Source organism: Amblyomma americanum, chromosome 1, assembly GCF_052857255.1.
Source record: "Amblyomma americanum isolate KBUSLIRL-KWMA chromosome 1, ASM5285725v1, whole genome shotgun sequence".
Lineage (NCBI taxonomy): Eukaryota > Metazoa > Arthropoda > Arachnida > Ixodida > Ixodidae > Amblyomma > Amblyomma americanum.
Genome location: NC_135497.1, coordinates 103,394,000 through 103,421,210, shown reverse-complemented (window position 1 = coordinate 103,421,210; position 27,211 = coordinate 103,394,000). Strand labels below are relative to the sequence as shown.

The window sequence follows — 27,211 nt, the reverse complement described above, 5'->3', positions numbered from 1 at the left end:
CACGCTCGCCTCGGAAAGCGGGAATGCGGCATCCAACTACCTAGTGGAGATCCGTGGGTGGAACAATTCGTTTACTCGGTGAAGTGCTTTATTACAGAAGTCGACTGAAGGTGGGGTGAGATTATGAACATGGTTTTCAAAGACTGGCTGTAGAGTAGCCGCAATAAAAGCTATAGATATGAAATTTGCTAGCAATGCAGCTTGCATAGAGCATGAAACTAGATTAAAATTCTGCCTATATTAATTTTTTTCCACTTGCATTCCTTTTTTCTAAAATCTAATGGATGCAGAATCCTGAAATTTTGTATGGGATTAGAAATGTTTGTTGCACAACAGGTCAAATTATTTGCTTTGAGCAAAATGTAGTTTATTTTCTCACTGCTGTAAAATCACCACCCACAAATGTTTCTTTTATAAAAACACAAACTTCTTAACACTAGTGATTCTAGTTAAAGTCATGCAAAAGGCATTGATTCGAATCTTTGGAAAATTGTTTTCTTACGCCTTATAGTCCCTATATAAAGTTACGATAAGAAAGGGTGTAAGGCAGGGAGACACGATCTCGCCAATCCTATTCACTGCCTGTTTACAGGGGGTATTTAGGTTTGGTTTTAAAGGCTTGATTTTAAGGGAGTTTAACCTCCCAAATCAACTCAGGCTATGAGGGACGCCATAGTGAAGAGCTCTGGAAATTTCGACCACCTGGAGTTTAACGTGCACCGACATCGTATTCAGAGGCCTAGATTGAGAACAGTTGGGGGTAAGAATTAATAGAGAATACCTTAGTAATCTGCGATTCGCTGATGACATTGCCCTGCTAAGCCACTGAGGAGATGAACTGCAAAACATGATCTGCTAAGTCACTGAGGAGATGAACTGCAAAACATGATCAATGAGTTAGTCAGGCAGAGCAGTACTATGGGCCTAAAACTTAATATGAAGAAAGCCAAAGTAATGTTGAACAGACACGGAAGGGAACAGCAGTTTCCAACTGGTAGTGAGTTGCTGGAACTGGTAAGAGAATACTTCTACTTAAGGCAGGTAGTGACCGTAGCTCCGGATCACAAGAGCGAAATAACTATAACAATAAGAAAGAGGTGGAGTGCATTTGGCAGGTTCTCTCAGATCATGAATGGCAGTTTACCAATATCCCTCAAGAGAAAAGTATATAACAGCTGTATCTTAGTGGTACTATGGGGCACAAACGCGGAGGCTAACGGAAAGGGTTCAACTTAAGGATACTGCAATGAATTATGTAAAGAAAAACGATAGGTGTAACGTTAAGAGATAGGAAGAGGGCATAGTAGGTCAGGGATCAAACGTGGGTTAAAGGGACTATGCAACGAATAAAAAGTCACTTGTAAATGTTTTCAATGCTTAGAAATGATGCTAAGTAGCATTCACACCAAGTATGAGTCTTCAGAACTGAGCCGGCAAGATTATTGGTGGTGGTAGTGGTTTTATTAAAAATAATAGTAAAAGGAAGGAAGATTATTATGAACTTTTAAAAACCGTGTTTTTCAAAATTCGCGGGCCGATTGGTGTACTCGTAGTGACCGATTTTGGAACTAAAATCGTGGAACAAAGACGTCACTGTACCATGACGTCGCCAGGCCACCACACGCTCTCATTCGCTGGAGCCACGGCAGCCACGACGTCACGGGCACACTTCCGGTAGCCGTGAAAATCGTCTGCTCGTGCCGCCGCGTGACCCTCTCGCGCAAGCGCGAGCAAGGGCATTGCCTTCGCGCATATGGTTAAGGGCACGAAACTTGTCGTATGTGTTACTTTGTTCTGTCCTGTTTTCTCTGCGCAAGTGCATTATTTGTTAGAAATGAACCAACTCGCCCAGACAAGAGTGTTAATTTTCCTCTGCCGCCTCCTTCTGTAGGGAGTTCCGGAGCCACTCGCACGGCTCTTCGCGGGCACGCATAGGGCTCGATGCCCATCACGGCCGTAAAAGCGAGCAGTCGCACCTCGAGGTCCGGGTTTATTACTGCTAATTACCACAGATGACAAGCAAAGAAACCCGACGCGCGACGCAATCCAGGAAGGCGAAGAGACCGGAGAGATACCGCCACGCCGCCGACGCTGCTGCTGGCGGGCTAGGAGCGAAAACCGGAAGTTGGAAAATAAACGTCAGCGGATGACGTATTCACCCCGCCGCGGCGTGGTATTGGCCGCGGTGGCTCAGTGGTTAGGGCGCTCGACTATTGATCCAGAGTTCCCGGGTTCGAACCCGACCGCGGCGGCTGCGTTTTTATGGAGGAAAAACGCTAAGGCGCCCGTGTGCTGTGCGATGTCAGTGCACGTTAAAGATCCCCAGGTGGTCGAAATTATTCCGGAGCACTCCACTACGGCGCCCCTTTCTTCCTTTCTTCTTTCACTCCCTCCTTTATCCCTTCCCTTACGGCGCGGTTCAGGTGTCCAACGATATATATGAGACAGATACTGCGCCATTTCCTTTCCCCAAAAACCAATTATTATTATTATTATTATGACGTATTCATGGGCGGGACCCAGTCCCAGAGCTGTTTTCTTTATTTTTTCTGGTGCTCCTCGTGTAGGAGTTGAGGGGGGAGAGGAGGAGCGTAATTTTTAATCGTCTATATCTTCGCTGTTGTTGATGCTAGCTCAAACATTCTTGCACTGGGGTGACGAGTGATCGAATGCCTATCTCTCTTCTGTTTTACATAATCTCAATTAATTTATTGCAGTCCCTTTAATGATATCCTAGACGAAATCAAGAGGAAGAAATGGGCTTGGGCAGGGCACGTAATGCGAAAACAAGGTAACCGATGGTCCTTAATGGTAACAAGACTGGATTCCAAGGGAAGAGAAGCATAGCAGGAGGCGGCAGAAAGTTAGGTGAGAGGATGAGATTAAGAAGCTTATGGGGACAGGGTGGCCGCAGCTGACACAGGACAGGGTTAATTGGGGAGATATGCGAGAGGCCTTTGTTCTGCAATGGGTGTAGTCAGGCTGATGATGTTAATGACAGTTCCTGAGAAAAAGATCCATCAACCTTCAGAAATGCTGTTTTGCGAAAAATGCAGATAAAGCCTCTTAAAACTTCAACCTTTCCACTCAACACGACCATGAACGCAAAAAGGAGTTTTGAAATCGCAAACACCCAAGTGTAATTTATTACCTGAAAGCTAAAGAAATGCTCTATCAGAAGGTCGCCAAATCTAGAATTTTTTTTGCAAAACAAACTGGGATGAGAAAAATTCAAATAGCGCCTCTAAAAACTCACTTTTGCGCTTGATGTCATCACGAAAAACTACTATAAAAGCATTTTGAATTCTCGACTACCTAAGTGTGTTACATTTTCTCAAAGCTAAGAAATGCTCTATCAGAAGGTTGTAAAATCTAAAGATCTAAGTTTTTTTAAAAATACAGTTGCACTGCCCCTGAACGATAAGTATAAGTTACTATGATAATTGAGTATGATAATTACCATCTGTTTTTTCCATTAGCAATTTGAAAGTCAATGCTTTTCAGTCACCTAGTTCAAAATCAACAATTTTGGCACGTTCCAAGCTGTGGAACTCAACCCACATGCTAGATGTGTAATACTATGCCGTGACTTTTAAATACCGTATCTATCAGCAATGTACTATTGGGGTCAGAAGTTTCCGGGGCGAGAGTTCTAGTGAAAATGTTTATTGTAGCTCCACCTCGCTACCCAGTCGCCTGATATTGTATGAAGACATTAAAGGCCTAAATGCTCCTTCCTCTCTTCACAATATCAGGCGACGGGGAGCTGGGTGGAGCTGCAATAAACGTTTTTCCTCGAACTCGCGTCCCGGAAACTTTTGTCCCCAATAGTACAAGTGTAAAAATGCAAAATGCATCCCATCAAATGCTGCTTCTTATATAACTCTTTAAATATTGGAGTGGAGAGTTGATACATTTTTTTCTTTCCTGCCTCTTGTTGATTGAATACAGTTTTCAGAATTAATTTATATTCATCTACAAAGCGTATAAAGAATGAATATGTAGAACTTTTCTTGCTTGGGCAACATACCCACAGCTTCATGGTCTAAATAAAATGAAACGAAACTAAACGTACTAGTTTGCAACACAACCATACAGTTTATTTCGAAAGCAAGGCTTGACTCCTTTGCACATACAATTTCTGGTTCTTTCCACCTTTATGGCCTAAATAAAATGAAATGAAATTAAACATACTAGTTTGCAACACAACCATACAGTTTATTCCAAAAGCAAGGCTTGACTCCTTCGCACATAAACTTTGATTTTTTCCACACGTGGTCAGTTGAGAACAAAAACTATTACCACCCTTACCACTCTCATCTGAACAAGACAAGCTGGAAATATGTACAGCAGTATTCGAACTCTGTTGCCCCAGTACACCAACAGCAGGTGGAGCACTAGTATGCCCTGTATTCACTGCAGGCTCAGCTTTCAATTTCTTTGTGCAGCCTGGGATAAGTCTGATCATTTTCTACAACATATGCAATGCAACTATGTTTATTTTTAAGTTTACAATGAAGTTTGCAATTTATATACCTTCTTGCTTCAGGATACACCATAAATGTATTACAGCATCAGGCACCCTGACAGCCTATAATGTTGATATGCCATCGTTTCCCCTTCAAACTTTTTTGGTACAGCATTACAGTTAACAATACTTTTTTCTGTCTGGCGCAGTTCCGCAACATTGGCAATGTGCAAGTTACACGGCTGACAGGAGTGACGCCACCATTCAACTGGCTTGGAGTTGCCATCATAAACCTGATACTGCAAGACCAGGCTGACAGATTGCGCCAGAAACTGGAGGAAAAAGCCAAGAAGGCTCTCAACGAGTCCCTTGAGAACACCAGAATTCCAATTACGATAAATTGAATGTAGCAGCTACACTGCAGCATGGTTAGCAGGCACATAGCCAGAATTTTTTGTCAGGAGGGCCCCCAACGTAATTTCTTGCATGGAAGTGGGTGCTGTACGATGCAAGCCCAAGAGCACTGCTAAAAGAAAAAACTGCGGGGGGGGGGGGGGCACCCCCCTTTACGTTAACATACTAAAACCAGATTGTCCACCTGATGGCTAACATAATAAAAGAAGTTTGATAGTTTACTGGTACTTGTGTTCATAGGAGCCAGAGCACAATATGTTTTGGCCTCACTGCAATATTAGAGAGTTATAGCATAGCCCGATTCACTACAGTGATCAGCTTCCGTGGGGCGCCACTGCACATGTGCAGATTGTCCTGAGGGCGCCAGATGGTGCCAGGTGCTGGCCAGCTACGTGAACACCTGCTGTGTCTGAAACAGTCAGAGTGTATGTACTGGCAGCGTGCAGAAGCGGATTGCGCTATGCTATAACTCTATTCATGGAACATTCAGCCCGGTACTTTCAATGAATAGCTCTTGCACATCCACTAAAGGATGGTCCTACTTAAAGAACATTTGTACCATAGGTGCTAGAAAATGTTTCTTTAAACTTATAGTGCCATTAATTGCATCTCCATGCCCTCCATTCCTGAAATCACGTGACCCTACCGTGCTAACACAAACATATCAAGCAGGCACCATGAAATACTAGCCCTGTGTGCCTAAAATTTTCTAACACTGAATACAAATAGATCAGAATATCGATAAACGAATGGAAATCTGTTAAATAGAACCACTGCTTAAATGGAGCACCTGCCTCAGTGTTAGCTGGTTTTCTAGTAGGGCACTGTAAAAAAAATGAATCGGAACAAAAATTTTCTCACCAGGGGGGTAAAAGGAACCCGATACAGAACCGAAACAGCAACCAGCTGGCCAAGCTCAGGGCTATCGGTCAGAGATATCATTATTCTCTGGTTCCGTTTTGTTTTTCTCTGGCTTCCATTTCTGCTGCAGGCACAGGCAGCCCAATGGTGAAGACTGTAGGGGTGCATGAATTTTTGGAATTTTGAATATGAATCGAATATATCTTTTACTCAGGTCATATTCAATTCCAAAAATGAGTATTCGAAAATTTCCAAATATCCAGCACCAACCAAACACTGTCGACTTTCATAAATCCGACTGTGGTAACACCATATATATGGAAAAATTATCCGAAGTTTCAGTCTACAGTGCCGGAAAAGCAGTACAAAGGTGTTCTCTTCATTATCTTCTCCCTGGTTTATCGCATGGATCAGTCACATTCAGGCGCTGCTTGGCTTCGCCCGCACATGAAATTTGCAAAGTGGTCTTTCCTACATACTATGCTTGAAAACAAGATGGTCGATCACTCGCTTCGAACAAACAACGCGAAAGCATGCAGTTTTTGTTGGATCATTCTGTATTGTGTATACTTAAGGCCACACCCATGGCACTTGCTCTGTTATCTTTGCCAATCGGAAGCGTGAGCTCCACCATAATGATATGTGGGAAAGCCCACTTGCAAAATTTTGCAAGGGGCTCCCAAAGAGACTGAGTCTAGGTATGACTAGCAAAGATTGTGTTGTAGTGCCACCACATGGACTGGCACTTTGGAAAAAGAAGAGGAGGTGCCAGACACACGCCAGGTGGAACGTTGAAGGCACAGCTGCAGAGCGGACGTGTTGTTTGCTGGTTGTCGCTGCTCATCGGGTCTCAGCTGTCCACAATAAATGTGGTGCCGTGTCTAGCGCCCACAGTGTAAAAATCCTGCCTACTGCATGGTGGATTGTAGCCCATGTACATCTGACATGCCTGTAACGGCAGGCGTGACGATGATAGAAGGGACTCTGTCTCCAGGCCAAAATATAGCCTGGCTGCATAGTTTCGTTGCCAGTATGCGGCGATGGCGGCTATCGGCCACGCAATAGCCAGCTGTTCGAACAGAGCTGCGCACCACTTTCGGACGCAGACGAGCGCATCGCCAGCGATTTTTAAAATTTTTACAGGCAATCTCGCTGTGATGCCAACGTGCGTTCCCCCTTTCTAACATGCTGCAACTGCGCCCTCATCACCGGTTGTTACTGCTTGTGCGATGAAGCCTCCGGACAAGACTTGACTACATTTTCGGCAGTACATATTTTTTTCGGGGGAGGGGGGGGGTGCATTTGATACCTCAATCTTCCAGTAATTCAGGCATCTCTTCCAGTCCCTTGAAGTCAGAATTAATATAGTGTTACTACCGATCACATTATTTTCAGTTTCTAGTCATGTGTTAATTGATAAAATTCATTTTTTCAATCATTTTACATGATCACATTACAGGTTGAACACTGCTATACTGTCTAATCAAGCAATACACATTTCTGCGGAAGTTAAATTTTTTAATACATGGTACTGTGTCAGTCCAGTTCATTTCATTTCTATTGCAAAGAGTGTACACTATTTTGAAGGAAGTAAGGCCAACATTTGTCAATTTATCTGACATTATTTTTTTCATACTGAACAGATATTCGACATTCGAAGGCAGTTTTGCTTCATATTCATATTCTATTTTCACTAGAGAATTTCAGTATTCACACACCCCTACAAAAAAAAAGATTCTTTCAGCAAAAGCAAGGCACACAACTGTTTGTGCAATCTCTCAAGTTTGGGTGATACCATTCAGAAAAAAATAGCTGAAAAAGCTAAAGTAATTGTAAAATATTTTTCACTGTAAGTGGCCATTTATATTTTATTTGCAGGTAGAAGAATGATTGTAAAATTGATAATTTTTTATTTTCTTTCATTTACAGTACTCTGTAAAAAACATTTTCATCCACTGCTACTATTTTGCAAAGAAGTTTATGGTGATAGTGCGCCATTCTGCTCGTTCTCTTTCCTGATAAATGACGCATATTTTCCTGGTCTCTTGCGGATTCGTTCCTTTTAAAGAGAGTCCTCAACTTAAACACTTAAATTGCGAAAAATCGTATTTTTGCATTAAACAGGTCTGACAACCCACACTCATGAAATGTATTTCGATGCTCCTGAAAGCTGGAACTGGAAAAGATACGTGTATTATTCACTGAATGCATTAGAGCATTACAGTTTCCTGTGAGGCTTCCTTGTGTTTCAAGAGGCACCAGGTGCACAACACACTTTCTTATACCAGTTTCCATTGGGTGAACAGGAACACTTCTAATTGTGCTCAAAGTGCTCTCTCAAGTTGCTGCATTCCAATGGGCGAACAGGAACAGGATACCTGTGATCCAATGGCAGAACAGGAGCAGTTTGGCTATGCCGAGAGCAGTAGAGAGCAGTTCGAGCTGCTCCCGCACGAGAAGTGAAGTGCGGAGTAAATCACGAGATGCAAATGCGTCATATCCTTTTGTTCTGGTTGCGTTTTCTTCATTTCGTCAGCAATGACGGCAGCAAAGAGTTGTCAAATCGTGGATTTACTTGTTGAAATGGACGATGGCAGCAGTGATAGTTGCTTTGGCTCGAGTTCGGGCAGCTCTAGCAGCGATGAAGACAACGAAGTGTAGGTTAAAATGTTTGAAGAACCCTTCTCACTGCCGCAGAAAAGACCCGAAGTTGAGGCATATGTCAAGAAAACAGTGTCTGCCAATTCGGATGAAGAGGTGAGTAGTCCACATTCTAAGACTGAAAGATCATGAATGATCTGTTAAAGCACCTAATTAGTGAAAGCAGAATCTGTTTGGCCTCGATTTCCATGGCAGCGGTTCAATGCCAAACAGAAACGCGGAATAAACTTTCTGCACAAATTCGCGTGGTTTCAGCCAGCTGTGGCAGGGATGCTGGGAAGGCATGCCCCGTGATACACCTTCGCCTTTTCGCTGCTCTTGGAATGCATGGAACATTCCAATTGAGTAGCAAGAAGTCGCACTCTCGCTGTGCTACTGCTCTGCTCCTCACTGCTCGTTGCCTCTGCTCCTGTTCTGCCAGCGTAATTCGCCATCAGACTCCCCGAGAGGATGGAGTAATTATTTCATTGCATTTGACCTCCTTTCAGAAGTTTGCTCATGGGCTTTCATTCACATTCTTTGCTCCTCAATCAACTACATACAATTGCTGCAATGTAAGAGGATAAAATAAAAAGAGACATGCGTTGAATACCACAACGTGGCCTTTTTATTTCCTTTTTAAATAAAGTTAAGCAGTACTTACACCTTCCATATCATGCACAATAAGTGCATACACTGCATGACTTTGGTCTATGCACCATCTGTCACAAAAAATTAAATGTCACCTGCACTGGCCAAAGCAATGCCAGCCTTTCCTTTTTATGACACAAAGTACAACAATAGGCTCAGTGTTGGATACAACTAAAGCTTCAATCTTCTTATGTCCTCTTGACGGAAATCATTTCTGTAATTGCAAATGAAACAGGTGCTTCACTATTGCATAGTGGCAGTAAAAGAAGCACATGAAGTACAAGTGGCATATTGCAACCAAACCTATAAATTATGTAAGTAAAATATAGAGGAATAAAGTGGAAAACAGGCTTTTTGCTTTGCATCAATTATATGAGCGTTGTGACCTGAAAAATGAGAGCTAATAAGATGTGCCGATGATAATTTGAATTGAATGGCCTAAAAGCAGTTTCGGCATTGAGCATCATGACAAATCTGTTTTTGGACCAATTTTTCATGAAATTCATCCCGGAAAAGCCAAACACCAGGCCAGTGTCAGCATAACAGCAGTTACAGCAATGAACTGAGTTTTTCTATAACTTGTTCCAATGGTACTGCTGCCACTAAGTGACAATATACCGGGTGTTTCAGCTAACTTGAGCCAAGGGTTAAAAAATCGCTTATTAGAGACAGGCGAGTGAAACCAGTTGCATATTGGTGGCAGCCATCTTGCGCACCACAGCCAATTTTCTGTTTCGCAAATAATTAATAATTTAATTGTTTAATTATCTAAATTAATAAATATTGACTTTAGATGACAAATTGCACTTGAAGAGTTGTCGAGCACCTTCCGAAACACCCATTCCACCATTTACGATAAGCAAATCCTCGCGTGCGTCTTTTTTTCCCAGCTCCAAAGAAAGTCCGCGAAATAGAAAAGAAACCACGTGACTAACGCACTTGCGCGCCATGATCGTGCTGCTCTCAAGTGTGGTTTGAGCAAACGAAATCGTCTGCAGCCTTTACTCGACGGCCCCGAAGCAGCGGCAGGCCGATATGTTGGCGGTGGTTTCTTGTCTGAGTCAGCCAGTGGCACACATGACGGTGCGAGTTGCCGCCGCCAACGTATCGGCCTGCCGCTGCTGCGGGGCCGTCGAGTCAAGGCTGCAACGATTTCGTTCGCTCAAACCACGCTTGAGAGCAGCCACGATTGGGCGCACAAGTACGTCAGTCACGTGGTTTCTTTTGTATTTTGCGGGCTTTCTTTAGAGCTGGGAAAGAAAGACGCATGTGAGGATTTCCTTATCGTAAATGGTGGAATGGGGGTTTCTGAAGCTGCTCGACAACTCTTCAAATGCAATTTGTCATCTAAAGTCAATATTTATTATTAAGATAACTAAACTTAATTAAATTATTAATTATTTGCAAAACAAAAAATTGCCTGTGGTGCGCAAGATGGCTGCCACCAATATGCAACTGGTTTCACTTGCCTGCCTCTAATAAGTGATCTTTTAACCCTTGGCTCTAGTTAGCTGAAACACACGGTATATTAGAGCTACATTTACACACTACCGGCACACTACAAGGAAGGAAAGGCTCACTGTAATATATACAGATGGAAGGACATAATCAGAATCGTCATCATCATCATCAGCCTGACTACACCCAGTGCAGGGCAAAGGTCTCTCCCATGTCTCTCCAATTAACCCTGTCCTTTGCCAGCTGTGCCCGCCCTATGCCTGCAAACTTCCTAATCTCGCCCACCCACCTAACCTTCTGCCGCTCCCTGCTATGCTTGCCTTCTCTTGGAATCCACTCCGTTACCCTTAAGGACCAGCGGTTATCCTGCTTTCGCAGTACATGCCCTGCCCAAGCCCATTTCTTCATCTTGATTTCGACTAGGATGTCATTAACACACGTATGTTCCCTCACCCACTCTGCCCGCTTCTGGTCTCTTTAGACAGTCAAATAAAACTCAAGAACGGAGCGGCAAACACCCATTAAAGAAGGCCATCCAGGCAATGGTGTATCATTGCATCAACCATCCCTTTTGGTAAAAACTTAAGAGTGACTTCAGGCTCCTGCCATGTTTTGTTGTCATGCCAGGCTTTCTGCCAGTTTGGTATAGCAAAGAAGCACTTAATTTTTAATGTCAGTACTACTCAAGATATTTCAGTGAAACACAGAATTTAAGCATTCAACTACTTCCCATTAAGCATGTCAGATTTCATTGCTCTACACCAAAAAATTAATTACACCTCCGAACACCGCATCCCCCCTTCAGCCATGAGCTCAAAAGAGGGGCACCTCTGAAGGGGGTTAGATGTCATTAGTCTTAGTTTGGCAACTTTTCGAAGAAAATGTCAGTCATTTTCTGAGAAGACATCGTATTCAACGTCAAAGACTTGTGTAGTTATGGGATGCCACAGACTCGTGTAGTTAAGGGATGAGTGAGCAAGTTTTCAGTATGGAACAAGCAGCAGCAGCCTGAGCACATGTGGTACTTCTGTAGTAGTGGTGACACTTTCAATTAGGATCCTCATGACATCTCTTCTGAATCAAAATTTTGTTCACATGCTGCACCAGTTTCATCAACATGAAATAATGAGTGCTAAGCATAGACTGCTGGGCTAGTTGGTTCTCAATAAAACGATGTTTCTTAATGCAATAAGGAGTAGTACCAGTTTACCTCAGACTCAAGACCTGTCTCACTTCTGTGGGGGTAAGCCTCCAAGTCATTGGTCCAGCATTGGTTCCCCAAATATCCAGGATTTCAGAAACCTGAAATTCACAGCAGAATATTTAAGAGGGTGTCCTCTAGTAGAAAGTTTGAAGTAAGGATTTCAGAATGTGATGAATGCATACCCTATAAACGTGTGTAAGGGCCGCACCCGTGTATGGGCCACAGCCCGTTTTCCCCAAGGAAATATTTAAAATATTGGCAGTGGCTTAGCTCAGCTATGCCATGATATATGCAGCAAAAGCTAAGGCATAGCTTGGTTAGCCTTGGTTAATCTTGATTGCAAGTCAGGGTTAGTCTGGTTGTCTGGCTAGTTGTCACGTGATTTGCAATGCGGTTGGTCACATGACCAGTCACGTGGTTGGTGACGTGGTGTGGTGTGACCACGGAAGAAATGCGAGCATGGAGAAACTGCGAGTTCCTGGCCAATGTAGCTTTCGCTACAAAAAAAATAATATCCATGTAAGGGACGCACCTAAACTTTCCATGACGCAGACGGGAATAGCCTTCGAAACGCACGTGCCAGCTCCGGCTGCGAGCAATGGTGCGCTTGATCGCAGAGGCGACGCATGCACACAGGAGCTTCCAGGTGCCGCCCACAAATGGCACCCAAGGCCGTGGCTCATCATCATCATCGTCAGCTTCTTCCTCCGCCGCAAGCTCTCGCTATCCATATTGGCATCAGTATCACCAGCTCCAGCATTTTGTGGCTGTCAAAGGCACGGGAGTTGTGGTTTTCGCGTGCTGCTACCAAGCGCTGCAGTTTTAGCATGGTGAGCAAGTACCTTAATAGCTACACGGCTGGGTTTGCTGTCGAACATGGCAAGCGTGCGGCGGGCAGAAATTTGACGTGGTTGAGAAGTGCGTTCGACGATTGTGCAACCAAAAGGATGCATTGAGGGACACAAGCTGTAAAAAGCGGGCTTATCGAGGCAAGCCGTGCAAGTTTCCCGAACTGGAAGAAGAGCTGCTCTGCTATGTGACGGAAGTGCGGAACAACGGCTACACGTTGACAGCGGACATGCTGCGTGACTTCTTGTGGGATGAGCGTGCACCAGAGCACAGCACCAGCTCAGAGTCAGAATACTCCGCGAGTAAAGATTGAATGTAGAATAAATGCTGCTCATTCCCTGATTGGTGTGTTCTTTAAATTTTTTTTTTCGCACATCGCGTGTATGGACCGCACCCCCGAAAATTGGCCTGAAATCTAGAAAAAAAAAGTGCGGCCCTTACAAGCGTTTATACGGTATATACATAAAAAGTAAGCCTTCATGGTGTAACACTTATGTCGAGAAGTTTTTAATAAACAGTCCAGTTTCCAACAATCTTCAAAATTTTGTAAATGTTCTTCAGGAGTGTAGTAAGACATTAGGAAATGAGTGAAAGGTGCAAAAAGACATGGGAAAAGTGTTTCACTTAGCACTGCACCATGCAGACTGCTGATAATTCATGCAATCGCTCTGATTCAAGGTTTTTACAATTTCTGCTAATATTCCATGCACACAGTCTGTGACTGTAATGGGCAACATGACAGGTGCACTTTTTCTTTTTTCAGTTTTCTAATGAACAAGCAGTCTAGGAGTGGTGCAATAACAGAGTGCTCAATTCATATCATACTGATCCACTGATCTCTAACAAGAATGAGACTCTCACACTATGCACATTATTATGCTTTGTTCCTATCAAAACGCAGTCACAGCAGCCAGGTACTAAACACACTTGTGTATTTAGTAAGAAAATACTCAGCCACTGATCCACAGTAGCTATCTCTTAGCGTGATTCTGAAAAAACAAAAAAAAACAAAAAACCCGCGAAAATAGATGTTCTGATCAGCGCAACAGGAACCGACTGAGCATATAAAGCAATGCAGCACTCCTATGCAGCATTTACAGGGGGCTGCAGATCTCCTTTGTTATTCAGTCTTCAAATGAAACCTTTGAATGTGGCATAGGAAGCTGCATTTCTGACAGTAGGCTTCACACTCCGACATGAATGTTTTAGGTTTAGGTTTATGGGGGTTTAACGTCCCAAAGCGACTCAGGCTATGAGAGCAGGCTATGAGGGATGCCGTAGTGAAGGGCTCCGGAAATTTCGACCACCTGGGGTTCTTTTACGTGCACTGACATCGCATAGCACACGGGCCTCTAGAATTTCGCCTCCATCGAAATGAAACTGCCGCTACTGGGATCGAACCTGCGCCTTTTGGGCCGGCAGCCGAGCGTCATAACCACTCAGCCACCGCGGCGGCTGACATGAATGTTTTTTGCATGCTTACGGTAGCCTCCTTGCTAAAGAATCTTGTGCAACTTTTGTATCAATATGTAAAATTAATAAAAACTTGAGAGAGAAACATTTAAACAGCCACAGATACATTTAAACAGCCAATTTTTATCTATCGCTCAATGATGGCATACCGCGGATACTGGATAAACAGAATAACAGGAAAATTTTATTAGACTGTATTCAATGTTAGCAGTGGTTTACGGCTATACCCTCTTGCTTGAGCGACGAAAAAGAAGCTGTAATGAAGTGACCTTACAGACACTTTTGCTTGGAGGAACAATAAAGCTAAACTTAAAGCTAAATTGTGGCAAACAGAAAACAGAGTGATTACATAATAGCTGCTGTGAGGTGACAATCTGCTATAGTATAATGCTGCAAGTACTGCCTAGAAGTTCTGTTGGAAGCTGATCAACGCCTGCTACAGTGGGTACTCTGCTCCTGCGCATGAGGTTTCACAATCGATCCCAGCTGTTGCAGCTGTATTTTCATGGCGGTGAGATATAAAAACAATCCTGTACTAATATTTCAGTGCATGTTAAAAAGTGCCATGTGATTTAGGCTTACCCAGAGCCCTCATCTCTGGCATGTTTCATAGCTCAAGTGTATACGTGGCATGTAAAAATCTATTGTCAGAAAGCTGACAAAACAAAATCTAAATGAAAGATTTGCAAAGGTAAGTGAGCTGAGTGAATCAACACAAAAACTTTTGCAGTCTACTCACCATTTCCATGTTCAAGAGAGTAGAAATCTGTGACACCCTGGAATATTTGTCTCTAATTGACCATGTAGTGACAGATGTCATGTAGCTAATCAGGTACCGCAGTTCCTTGTCAAACTGGAGGCCCCCAAGCTGCAAATAATTTTCAACAATAAGACATAACAATGGTCTTCTAAAATACATAATGCAAGCACAAAATACAGAATGAACAAAAGCAGACAGGGGAATGAAAAGAGGTGTGCGTTATAATATAAATGACGGAAGCCAACAGTCACCAAAACCAAGAACCATAGGGGATGTCTTTTTAAAAAATTAATTTTGTAGTTTTTATTAATGGGAGATTAATAAAAGCAGAAGAAAAAACAACCACATGCCGCCAGTAGCATCTGAACACATAACCTCCGAATTTTGCGTCCAGTTCTCTATCAACTGAGCTACTGCGGCAGCTGTCCAATCTTACGCTTTCGGGAACCTTGAGAATGTTCACTAGTGCGACCCTCGTCCATAGTGACGGACGTAGTACGTCCTGTATTGCCGCAAGTGTCACATAAGAACGTGGTCGAATGGTGAGGGAGGAAGCTGTGCGAAACCCTCTTATGCTACCTATAGCACCAAGACTGCCAGATTAGAGGCCCTTGATGAATTATTCAGCAGACAAGGGACTGGAAAGAGGTGCTTGTTATGACATGCATGACGGAACCCAACAGTCACTGTAACCAAGGAGCATAGGGGAAGTCTCTTTAGAATGAAGAAAAGGTCATTGCGTATTGTAAAGCTATACCAATTAATGGCAGTGTGCAGTGCATTTACGGTTGTAATGCCAAGAAAAATGAGGATGTGCAAAGCTAACATTTGCAGTGTGCAACTGCTGGAGACTTTGTGAGCAACTGTGCAATATGTTACCCTTTTTCACAATATGTTCATATATTACCTACTTTCCAGCCTAGGGCCATAAGACCTGCCATTGATTGACATATAAATTGTGCTTTACAACTGAAGCAATTCTTTCTTGTTCTATTTTGTTTCAAGTGTAATTTCCACTAGTGACTAAAAAAATGAACATGCATTGCAACAGTCTGCATCAAAGCCTTAGCAGCGTCGGTAAATGAGTAGATGTTGCACTGTGTTCGAGTTTTATAACTGCGTAGCTAGCAGCATAAGCATTTCACCCATCACAGGTATTTTCACATGCAACACCATCACTGAGCAATACCATGAGATATGGGCTCCAACACCAACTTGTCCAATATGCCACCAGAATTGTGCCACCAGAATCTAAATGACAAAGTCTGGCAAATATATTCTAGCATTTCTGGCTTCTCTGACTATTGGTACTTCTACCAGAAGAACTTAAAAGAATGCACAATGCCACAAATATATAAAAGAAAAAGAAAATTGGAGGGGACACTTAAGCTCCGCCTTAAAGGGGCTCTGAAACGCCTTCCGAGGAGAGCACATTAACTCACTTAATCACTGCACTGTGTTGTCATGAAAACCAGAGCCAAATAATACTCTTCTACACGCAGCAGACGACCCACAATCACGCGTCAAAGTTGGCGAGCCCTTCCCGGTGACTTTTTCATACTCGCACCCTTCTCCGACCCCCGCATCTGCGTAGACAAGGGGAGAGGTGGCCATTGGTTAGATTCTTTCAGATGTCAGGAAGCTACCGCGGCCAATAAGCCTCTTATTTCCGGTGGGTCGGGAAGCTCCGCTCCCAGAGGGGGGTCGGCGAAGGAGTGCCTACCTTCCAGCGTGCAAGAAGTGACAAGAGGAGGAAAAGGCGCGAAGACGCTGAAATTCAAATTTTAACTACAGATAACTCAGCTTTACAAAGCGCATTTAAAAAAAATCCTTGCTTGACACTATTCGTGAAGTGGCGTGCTTCAATATCCCTGGCATGCCGCAACTTTATTAGAGCCCCCTTCACAGCCCCTTTAAGGGTATGACACGAAAACTTTGATGGGTTAATGCTGATATATCTAGAATCCGTCATTCTCCCTTGAGATCTATGGGAATCTTCATACCACTCCTGACGCAATGGCGCAGCAGTTAAGCAATGCGCTACTACCCTGCAATGGCAGGTGCTATCACTCGTAGGGCTTGCACAACCTAGGCTGCTCTTCCAGAGCAAACCAATAATTAATTTAACTACCACCTGCCACAGTGTTCAGTTTGCTCACAATCCAGTGGGCAGGCTGTGATGACACCACAAGGTTACTTCTTATGTGACCTAGGTGGCCCACCTGCCTCCTAGCTTCTTTGGGAAATTTTGGAGGAATTTTCGCTCACAGTCAACAACGCCGACACCGGATTTTCAGTGAAACGAGCTCCTTCACACTCCTGCATTAAAATTACTTATTTGAAACAGCAAAGGCCAGCTGACAGTCACAGCAGCAAGGAAACTTACTGAGCACTGCTGGCAGTAGATATTTAGAGCAACACTGAAAATTTTGCACTCAAACACGCATTTTTAATATATCTACACACTGGATGCATACAACCGCATCTACAGCAGTTAACATAGGGGATGCGGAGCCTCAGGTTTACTTGGTGCTGCAAGATGTCTGCAGGGAGTGTCTCCCGAAGCAGGTATGCCATACCATGGTGCAGGACCTGCCCAAGGAGACTAACTTGCATTATTGTGCACATTCAATGAAGAACTGCTTATCTTAAAGGGGCGCTGCAACACTATACCACAGAAGCCGATTTCTCGGTGATGAATGGAACATTCGCTGCGCAGCTGAGGGAAGTCACGACCGCTTGGGACAGCCCACAAATTCGCACCAAGCGAGGCCTAGTCATTACGCCATCAGGACGATGCACAGCGCGAGTGACTGTCAAGGGACATACCTATCCTGCTACCTTTGCTGTGCTACGCAATGTTCCTGTGAAGTGATCTTGGACATGGATTTCCTTAGTGAGCATAAGGCGATCATCAACCTGCAATCCAAGCTGATCACGCTTTCCACGGACGAGGCCATCCCATCGATGAGAACTTCGGAAAATCCCGTTGCTCTGAGTGTCCTGGAGGAACAAGTTAGCATCCCACCCCGCTTAAGCGTCATCGTAAGCACCACGAAAGCCAATAACACTGAAGCCATCACTGAGGGGAACAAGCAATTGCTTCTAAACCGAGGAATCAGCATCACAAGAGGCACCGCACACTTCCGCAATGGCAAAATCAAAGCACTGCTGACTAACTTCAGTGAAGAATACTGGCACATTAACAGAGGAATGAAGACTGCTTTCTTAGACGAAACATCCGACATACGAGACGCCTTTGCTCTCTCCAACCAATCTGCAGAAGAGTCGCCTGACCAAGAGAACTTGCCTACTTTCTACATCAACCCAGCCCTGTGCTGGAACAGACAACACCAGATCCGCAATCTGCTTTGAAGCTACAGCGAGTGTTTTTCGTCATCCCTGAAGGTCAGACAAACGCTGACTGCCAAGCATCACATTATAACCAATCAGCACGCCCGACCTCTCCGCCAAAGCCCCTTACCATGTGTTGGCACGATAACGACAAGCCATCTGGGACCAAGTGGAAGAAATGCTTCCCAACAATGTCATCCAGCATTCAAAGTGCCCCTGGGCAGCACCGGTTGTTCTAGTGAGAAAGAAAGACAGAGCACTTCGATTCTGCATTGATTACTGCCACTTGAACAACATAACAAAGAAGGACGTCTTCCCTTCTCTCGCATCGACGACACACTGGACCGGCTCTGCAACGCCAACTATTTCTCATCGATGGACCTCAAGAGTGGCTACTGGCAAATTGAGGTCGATGAAAGAGATCGCATGAAGACCGCATTCATCACTGCGGATGGCCACTTCCAAGTTCAAGGTGAGGCCATTTGGTCTCCATTCCGCACCAGCGACGTTTCAATGCGTAATCGATACAGTGCTGGCAGGCCTGAAGTGGCAAATTTTTCTGGTATATTCAGACGACGTCGTTATCGTCGTCTCGAACTTTGAAGAGCACCTAAAAAGTCTTCGAACAGTACTAGACATAATTGGACTACCCTTGAAAGCAGAGAAGTGCCACTTTGCCTATGAAGAGCTGCTGTTTCTACGCCACATCGTTAGCAAGGAGGGATTACGCCCAGACCCGCAGAAAACAGCTGCTATCGCACTGTTTCCTCCACCGGCTGATAAGAAAGCTGTGCGCAGATTCCTCAGACTGAGCGCGTATTACCGACGATTTGCCAAGAACTTTTCGCGCATCACCGAGCCTCTGACCCACCTAACAAAGGCAGATGTGCCACAATGGGAAATGCCACAACTGGAAGCCTTCAAGGAACTTCAGTGTCGTTTACAGTCGCCACAGATCCTCGCACACTCTGATGAAAACGGCGAGACTGAAATTCATACCGACCCAAGCAGCGTGGACCTAGGCGCCTTCCCCGTTCAAAAAACTGACGGACTGGAGAAAGTAATCGCATACACTAGCCGTTCCCTGTCCAAGGCTGCGGCTAACTATTCGACAACTGAGATGGAGTGCCTTGCCATCATCTGGGCTACGTCGAAATTCCGTACCTACCTTTACGGATGACTGTTCAAGGTGGTCAGTGATCAGCATACAATGTGCTGGTTAGCTAGTTAGAAGGACCCTTCCAGCCACCTCGCACGAGGAGCCTGTGCTTCCAGCAGTTTGACATCACCGGCATTTACGAGTCCGGACGCAAGCACTCTGATGCCAAATGCCTGCCGGAGCCCCTATAGATGCACTGCTGCCGGACGACGATGAGGACACCTTCCTGGAACCCATCAGCTCCAGCTCTTGCTCAGCAGCAATGCTCGGACCCCGATCTAAAACGCCTCATCAAGTACTTGGAAGTCAAGGTTTCTTCACCCCCATCATCTTTCTGAGCACAGAATGATGTCCTCATGAAGAACTTCGCAGCGAACAAAACAGCCTACCTTCTTGTACCTGCAAGACTGTGCAAGAAATTCTTCAGGCTTCACACGACGAGCCGACAGCTGGACATCTAGGGTTTTCTCGCACCCACCGCCGCATTCAAGACAAGTATTACTGGCCGACTATCTGCCGATGTCGCACATTATGTGAAAATGTGCCGAGACTGTCAGCAACGAAAGACCCCTTCCACCTGACTGGCAGGATTTCTGAACTCCATTGAACCTCCCTCAAGGCCCTTTCAGCAGATCGGCATGGACTTGCTTGGCCCTTTCCTGATGTCAACGTCTGGAAATAAGCAGATCGTCATAGCGACCAACTATCTGAACCACTACATCAAGGCAAAAGCCCTACCGAACGGAACAGCAGCAGAAGCCGCCAAATTTTTCGTGGAGTGCATTCTTCTGCGACACGGCGCCCCCGATGTGCTCATAAAGGACAAAAGAACAGCATTCATGGCAGAACTGACACAAGCCATCCTGTATTACAGCCAAACCAAATCACCGGAGGACAACAGCATATCATCCGCAGACCAACGAACTGACCGAGCACCTGAACAAAACCATCGCCGATATGCTCGCCATGTATGTCGATGCCGAACACAAGACCTGTTCTGTCCCGTCGTCTGTGTGCTTGTCTTTTTTAGCGCTGTGGAACTTTTCTTTTATACAGCATGTACCAACTAGCCCAGCAAATGGTTTTACTTTTCCTTTATTCAACAAGACCCGGGATGCCATCTTTCATTACGTCGTCTTCGCCTAAAACACTGCAGTGCAGGAGCGCACCCAGATGATACCTTTTAGGTTCGTCCATGGCAAGGAGGCCCCGAACACGCTAGATGCCATGCTGCCCAACGTTACCGAAGAAGATAACGCCGACGTCGCCGCCTACCTTCAACGCGCCCGATTACGGATCAGAGTCCAGCAGCGGACCAACGCTAGATGCTACAACCTATGAAGATGCAACGTGAAATACAAGCCAGGAGACCGAGTCCGAGTTTGGACGCCTATTCGCCGCCGCCGCAAACTGAGTGAAAAGCTTTTGGGCCGCTATTTCGGCCGTACAAGGTTCTTCGTCGGTTAGGTGGACTGGACTATTAAATCGCCCCTGACGAGATGACTCCATCCCAGCGATGCCGCATACGACCAAAAGTTGTCCATGTCGTCTGTCTAAAGATTATTATGCGTGCTAAAAGTTAAGGACGCTGTGTTCCACACTCGGTGTTTATTCTGCACAATCCGTTTTGTTTCTAGTCACCTTATGTTTTAAAGCATCGGGTCAATGACTCTGAGAGGGGAGTAATGCCACGAATCTTCGTAGTGTATGTTTGTTCATTCTTCAAAGCTGCCGGAACGCCACTTTAACGCTTTGTTTGCGATGCAAGGCACGACCAGGAGCTGATTCTATGTTGTTGTAGAATGTTGTAGTAACTTTGCATGCTTTATCTCAAAGTTCACTATCAGCTTTAAATTGAGCACGGCCAAGGGCGGTGGGCATTCTGTTCAACGACTGCCGAGCATGCTTGCTGCTGCGCCGCCGCCGAGTGATTCAGTCCATTGTGGGCGCAAGCCAGCCGAAATATAAAAAATTTTGTTTAGACGCCATTTTCGCTGTATTTATGCTCTCCGCATATCACTCACCACTTCGTGACAATATCAAAGTTTCAAAATATGTGTAGCGTGCAGCATATGTGCATCCCTTATGATGTAACCTAATGCAAAAATTTTTCAAATCTCATCTGCATCACCGAGTTAAAAGTGATCAAAAATTACTTCCTAGTCCTCAGTGCTTCAAGGTCTTCCATCTTTTTTCGTCATTCCCACTATGCTGGAGGCTACATGTTTCCTCCAAAGTTGCAAGGACAAAACACAAGCCTGCCAACTAAATGCACAGCACATATGTGAATGACATGTTTATCACAAAAAGCTTGTGCTTGTAAATGAGGGTTGCAATGACATAACTGCAACCCCTCAGGAATATAGCTGAAGTACCTTCCAAGATATTGAGCCTCACATACATGTTAAGGTTATGTGAAGTTGCTCTCACCCGATTCAAAGAACACTTGGAGTGCTTTCTCAAGCTGAAACGTGGTCTCCGCAGCCGTTAGATTCACCAGGCTGTCATAGTTGGCAGGAATGAGGTCAGCCTTGGACAAAAACAATAAAATATAACAATAAGAACTACATTTACTTACGGCAGGCAACTACAGGATGTACTAAGCTGTGGACATCATGGCGGGTCCAGTGCAAGGCAGATGCAGTGATAAGGAATGTAACCTATATCCTAGTTCTTAATAAAAAAAATTCTTTGTTATCAAACAAAGCAGCCAGCCAAGCCAGACTTCTGAGAGTTGCAGAAAATGAAGGGAGGTATGCAGAAAGAAAGAAAGAAAGAAAGAAAGAGAAAGGAATCAATTGTATACATAGCAAATCTAAGATTAACTCTAATAAATTGTGCTACACTTTGGCCTAGCAGTTTTGCACAAGCACTGGAATGTTCAATAAGTACACTTCTGACCGGATGTATTGCCCAACATTAGAGGTATTCAGGGGTACTTAGAAAAAATATAGAAGCAAACACTTGCTTCCTAACAGCTGCTATGTAACTTAAATGGCTAAGCTCCAACAACTACTTCTCCTGCCCTCTTCCCCCCTTCCAATCTCGGCTTTTTGCACATGTCCACATGTGAATTAACACTAAAAGTAGTAAAACCTGTTGCTGGTGAGATGACATGCCATGAGGAAGTTGCACGCACACACTCAACTTTGGACACGTGTTTTTGCCACCTTTGGGTGGCACATGCGTGCGCTTTTAGACCACTGCAGGTATCTCGCCTCAAAGTAACAACTCTTGCATGCAAGTGCTGTATTTACTCGCATAATATGCGCCCCCTAATTTATTACCCGGACTGCACAAGCACACCAGCATGCACGTGGGTGTGTGCAGGGAAGGCTTAGGAAGATCTGAGTGGCCACATCGCTGCATGCAGCTATGAAAGGTGAGTGAGTGGTGTCAAAAAAGTCAGTACTACAGCCAAACCCTGCTACAGCCAGCGCCGCGACAGTGAAACAAAGTATTTCTCATTCCTCATCAGCAAACCATACAAGGCAATGCAATTAATTCCCCCACAATGGACAGTTTTTGGAGCAAGGTTCAGCTTCAACGATATTTGTCTGAGTAAGCAGCTAATTTTTTTTTCTTGGGGGGGGGGGGCGGCTGCATCCACATGTGCCCATATATCTCCTTCTGTTTTACCAAAAACCAAAAAATGGCTGCCGAAGACAGCATGTACTTTCAATAGTGCAGCTTCCCTGTGGAATCGGAATTAATGTGCAGGCATGTATGCACAAAGAGCGATTCAGCACATGACTGCTTGCAACAACAGGACTTGTCGGGCTAGTTGGTTGATCATAATGCAAAAAAGACGAACTGCGCAACAAGAACACGGACGAAAGGGAGGCAGACACACACTAACGCAGACTTACAACTTTACTAAAGGAAGGAATACAGGGCAAATATATATAGCGATCCCCAACGCACTTTGAAGTGCGTTGGGGATCGCTATATATATTTGCCCTGTATTCCTTCCTTTAGTAAAGTTGTAAGTCTGCGTTAGTGTGTGTCTGCCTCCCTTTCGTCCGTGTTCTTGTTGCGCAGTTCGTCTTTTTTGCTTGCAACAGTTTTGCCGATGGCTCGAACTCCACACTTGCGAACAGCGGTCGTTGGTGCAAGGCGGCTTTCGGCTTTTTTGCTTGCTCCACTGACAACGGCATAACGGAAGCGTTCATTTCAGTGCGAAGTTACCGTGTTGACGGAAACCGGTGAAACGTTTTGTGAAAAGCAGTGGCTAGTTCCAAAGCACTTTTTCTGAAGCTTCATTGAGGAGCACGCTAGGCCTAGCGACAACGAGCAAGCGGTGCGCAATGGTCCGCTGTTGGCTGGTGTGCTGGTGGGCAGCATGTCATTGCAAAAAGCCTACCGCCGGCTAGGGTGCACTGTAGTTGCACTTTTGTGCCGCAGGCGAGCATCGTGATAACACAATTTTTTTTCCTCCTGGTGTATCTGAGCACTAACCTAGTACAGGCACTGCGTGTGACAGCGGTTCTAGGCAGAGACTCAAAAGAACGACACTCCGCCGGCTTGTTTGCACCACGTGTCGCAAAACGTCTTCGAAGACTCCCAGCAACCGCATTTCTTTTCTGGCACGTTGTCTAAAGAATCGATTTCAAGGCGCACAGGACCTCTACTCAACACGCAGTGATGCAGGTGCACGTGCGCCTAGTCTATGCCGAAATGCCTCTGGGCATTTCGTCCAGACAAGACGAAAGTAGAGAGGGCTTTAAAATGCGTGCGGAAAAAATGATAGTTTTGACAGCAAATGTAGCGGGTGCATTTATTACCCGAACACGTCCATCTTCTGAGATTTCCGGAGTACCAAGAATATCGCACCACAGCGCCGACTTCGAAATGGTGAAAGACTGAAGCTGGCAGATTTTTCGGAAAATAAATGTTCATGAACTATCCAGTCCAATCAATCAATGTTCTGGTTTCACTACGAAACTTCTGCTTCAACAAAAGTTTTTGCGAGTCACGTTAATTTCGCTTGAAGCAGGATTCTACGGTAGCTCACTGAAGTGGGATTCAACTGTAATTCGTTTGTAAATTGCTTCCGGTAAAGAAAAGTCAACTGCGCATTGTTTACTGTACTGGCGGTCACTCTTTTGTACGATAGGCTCGACAGAAAACTTCCGGTAACCTCCAGAGCATGTGTCGTGGCAGAATTTGGAAGGAAGTACTGAACTGTTGGCTCTCCTGTTAGTCGCTGCTCAGCCAGGCTATATGCGAGGGTTCCATTTTGTTGCCTTGTATCTCCATTTTCCTCTGACCGCTGGCTTTGTGACTAGAATTCCGTGTTTATTGCTTTGAGCTGTGTATGCGCTATAATGCCATCACATGGAGAACTACATAACGTGGGTCTCGGGGGGGGGGGGGGTAGAGTTGCAGAGTTGACTAATACACAACAATATACCGTATACATTGTGTGCTACGACCTTAGTGGAATTTTTTATATCGCGTTCGCAACATCTCCACGCAATTTGTGCACCCCCTTTTATGAAGCCTTAATTTTAAGAAAGTGTGCAAATTAAGCGAGTAAATATGGTAACTGAAGCTGTCATAATTTACTTTCTACAGATCAGTGGAGCTCTCAAGCTGAAGTGTAGCCACTGAAGTAGGCAATCATGGGATGGAAACTGATATACAGAACTCGTCTATAGTGAAGCCGCGTGGACCAGCAAAAATCTTTGATATATGAGCGTCTTTACTATATCAGTTGTTGGTGATGGCATCGCTCTGAGGAGCTGTCTGGTAACTTGGTATTTACTAAACAAAATAAAGTTGGTTTAGAAAAGAAACGTTTAGAAATAGCTTTCATCTTGCTCTAATAGTCTCATTAATGCTACTGTTTTTTTTTCATTTTATGTTATCACTTTTCTTGAGTTCGTCCAAGTCTTGTGGAAGTACCATATTTGCATGAATATAATGCGGCCATGAATATAATGTGAGAGGGAAGTTTGAGTCCATATTGAAAGGCTAACTTTGTGTGAACGTGGCACTGTCTCCCGTGGTCTTAATGTCATTTGAAAGGCAATAGCCGAGAAGTGCGTGTGACAATCAAGTGCGGCAAAACCCCCACACAGTGCTGCTACGCCTGCCCTTCTTGCCACTGATTTGCCCTGCCAGTGCTATGACTGTTCATCCCCCTTTTCCCTTCCCTTACTCATGAGCCTGATGTGCGTTCTTTCCCTGTTCAGTGCCAGCTTTTACTCTCTTCTTTGTTTCACGTGCAGCGTGCGCTTGGCCTCACGGCGCCGAGACCTTGGGAAAGTTGGCTTCTCGCAGCCCATGAGCCTGGTGGTTAAGCTGTCTCAAAGAGTGCCGTTTTATCGTTTTCGATAACTATTTGTGTCCAACTGTTGGCCCTGTGATTATGCTGTTACGCGTCTATTGCTCTGAGATGTCTTAGACTAAGCGATGTCATAATGTCATCACTCCGTGGGAAGTATGTTGCCGTGACCAAACGCTCTTTACTGTGCTTTTAATAAATATTAAGTATTTTCTACAAGTGAAAAAAAAATGTACAGTCATCGATGGAAAGCAAGATGGGCTGCAGTTTCAGTTTACTACATTAGTATTTTTACTATATGTGAGTTTAGTACAGTGGGGTTCCACTGTATAACGATGCTGTCATTACAAAAAATACTGGCATGCAACTTCTTACAATAATGAATGCAAAGAAGATGCACTTATAGCACTCACCTTGAATGCTTTTAGTGCTCCATCAAGCGTGACAATGAATGTTTGTAAAAATGGTCTGATTCCATCATTGGCTTCGTAAGAAGTGAAGTCATCCTACAAAAATGAGCACACAGTTATATTCGTCTTTAAAAAAACTGCCTTGCTTCATGTACTCACTTCAGTCAACGTGTGGTCAGTTGACTGGAATGTGTCTGCCCATGACTTGATGTGTGGCTTGACTGCAGCATTGCAAAGCTCTGCCACTCCATGGCTTAGAAGAGATTGAAACTTCAGTGAAGAGTTGTTCAGGTCAGTCAGGCAACTCTAAAGGACAGCAAAGCTGCACAGTTACTGTCACTTTAAAAAAGTACTGATCACAACTTACAAGCACAATGGTAGAAACCAATGTGTAATGATGTGATAAATGCCTTCAAGCAGTAGACACTGTGGGTGCCCTAATAAAAACTAACACGTTAAAGGCATGCGGCTACCACATACACTGTTATAAAGAACAATTCAAAAGAGAAAAAGCTTCTACTGTGACACTGTGGCCGAAAATTGTGTTTGTATTGTACTGTATTGGGTTTTATGGCACATAAGCAACTCAGGCCATCATGTGCCAAACACATGGTATAATTGCTTTCACAAATTGGGCATCCTCAGCGAAAGTCCTTTTCCGGACAAGGACTCCGAGGAGCCAAACAAATCAAATAAAGACCTCAGCCTTCTTCTCAGGCCTGAGAAAATAGATGAGGTGCATCACAAAGTGCGTGGAAGCACAGGGTAAGAATTTTTAGATATTATGGTTTTTGTGTTATTATAGTTAAAGATCACTGCTTCTTTCTGGAAACTAAAAAGCAGATGAAATATCTACAAGTGAATTATTTCCTAAAAGTAAACTTGGGTGGAAAGGAATGTGTTGATTGTAAAATACAGTAAAAATTTTTTTTTCTTAGCCGTTCGAGCCCTGTACACAAAAATAAAATGTGATTTACTGTGATCTCACCTCCACATTTCTCACAATGAGGTATGTCTTGTTTTGTCAGTAGAAAGTTATGTCAGGTGTGTGTGTCCGATATGCATGCAGCATAATATTATCTCTATAAAACGTTCCTGGTGTTTGCACGATCTCCTTTCTCCCAGGATAGGTTTTACTAAACATAGTTTGTTATTTTCTTCGCTATTCTATATAGACTGCCATTTTTCAAGTTTATTTTTACTAACTTTATGCAATCTGGA

At 44.3% G+C, this 27,211-nt stretch overlaps 1 non-coding gene and 1 pseudogene across 2 annotated transcripts in view; one reads left to right on the top strand and one right to left on the bottom strand.

The window, feature by feature from the left end:
• The first annotated feature begins 2,179 nt into the window (after positions 1-2,179).
• TRNAN-AUU (transfer RNA asparagine (anticodon AUU)) lies at positions 2,180-2,251 on the top strand. Its single transcript has one exon. It is a non-coding gene; the product is annotated as a tRNA-Asn (tRNA).
• A 6,755-nt stretch (positions 2,252-9,006) lies between these two features.
• The window catches only part of LOC144113376 (conserved oligomeric Golgi complex subunit 4-like), a 57,857-nt pseudogene continuing 39,652 nt past the window's right edge, over positions 9,007-27,211 (bottom strand). Inside the window, exons 9-14 of the transcript XR_013310752.1 lie at positions 26,150-26,296; positions 25,994-26,086; positions 21,722-21,821; positions 14,758-14,886; positions 11,703-11,794; positions 9,007-9,248 (exon numbers count right to left, since the gene is read on the bottom strand). The product of XR_013310752.1 is annotated as a conserved oligomeric Golgi complex subunit 4-like (transcript). The remainder of the gene's footprint in view (positions 9,249-11,702; positions 11,795-14,757; positions 14,887-21,721; positions 21,822-25,993; positions 26,087-26,149; positions 26,297-27,211) is intronic.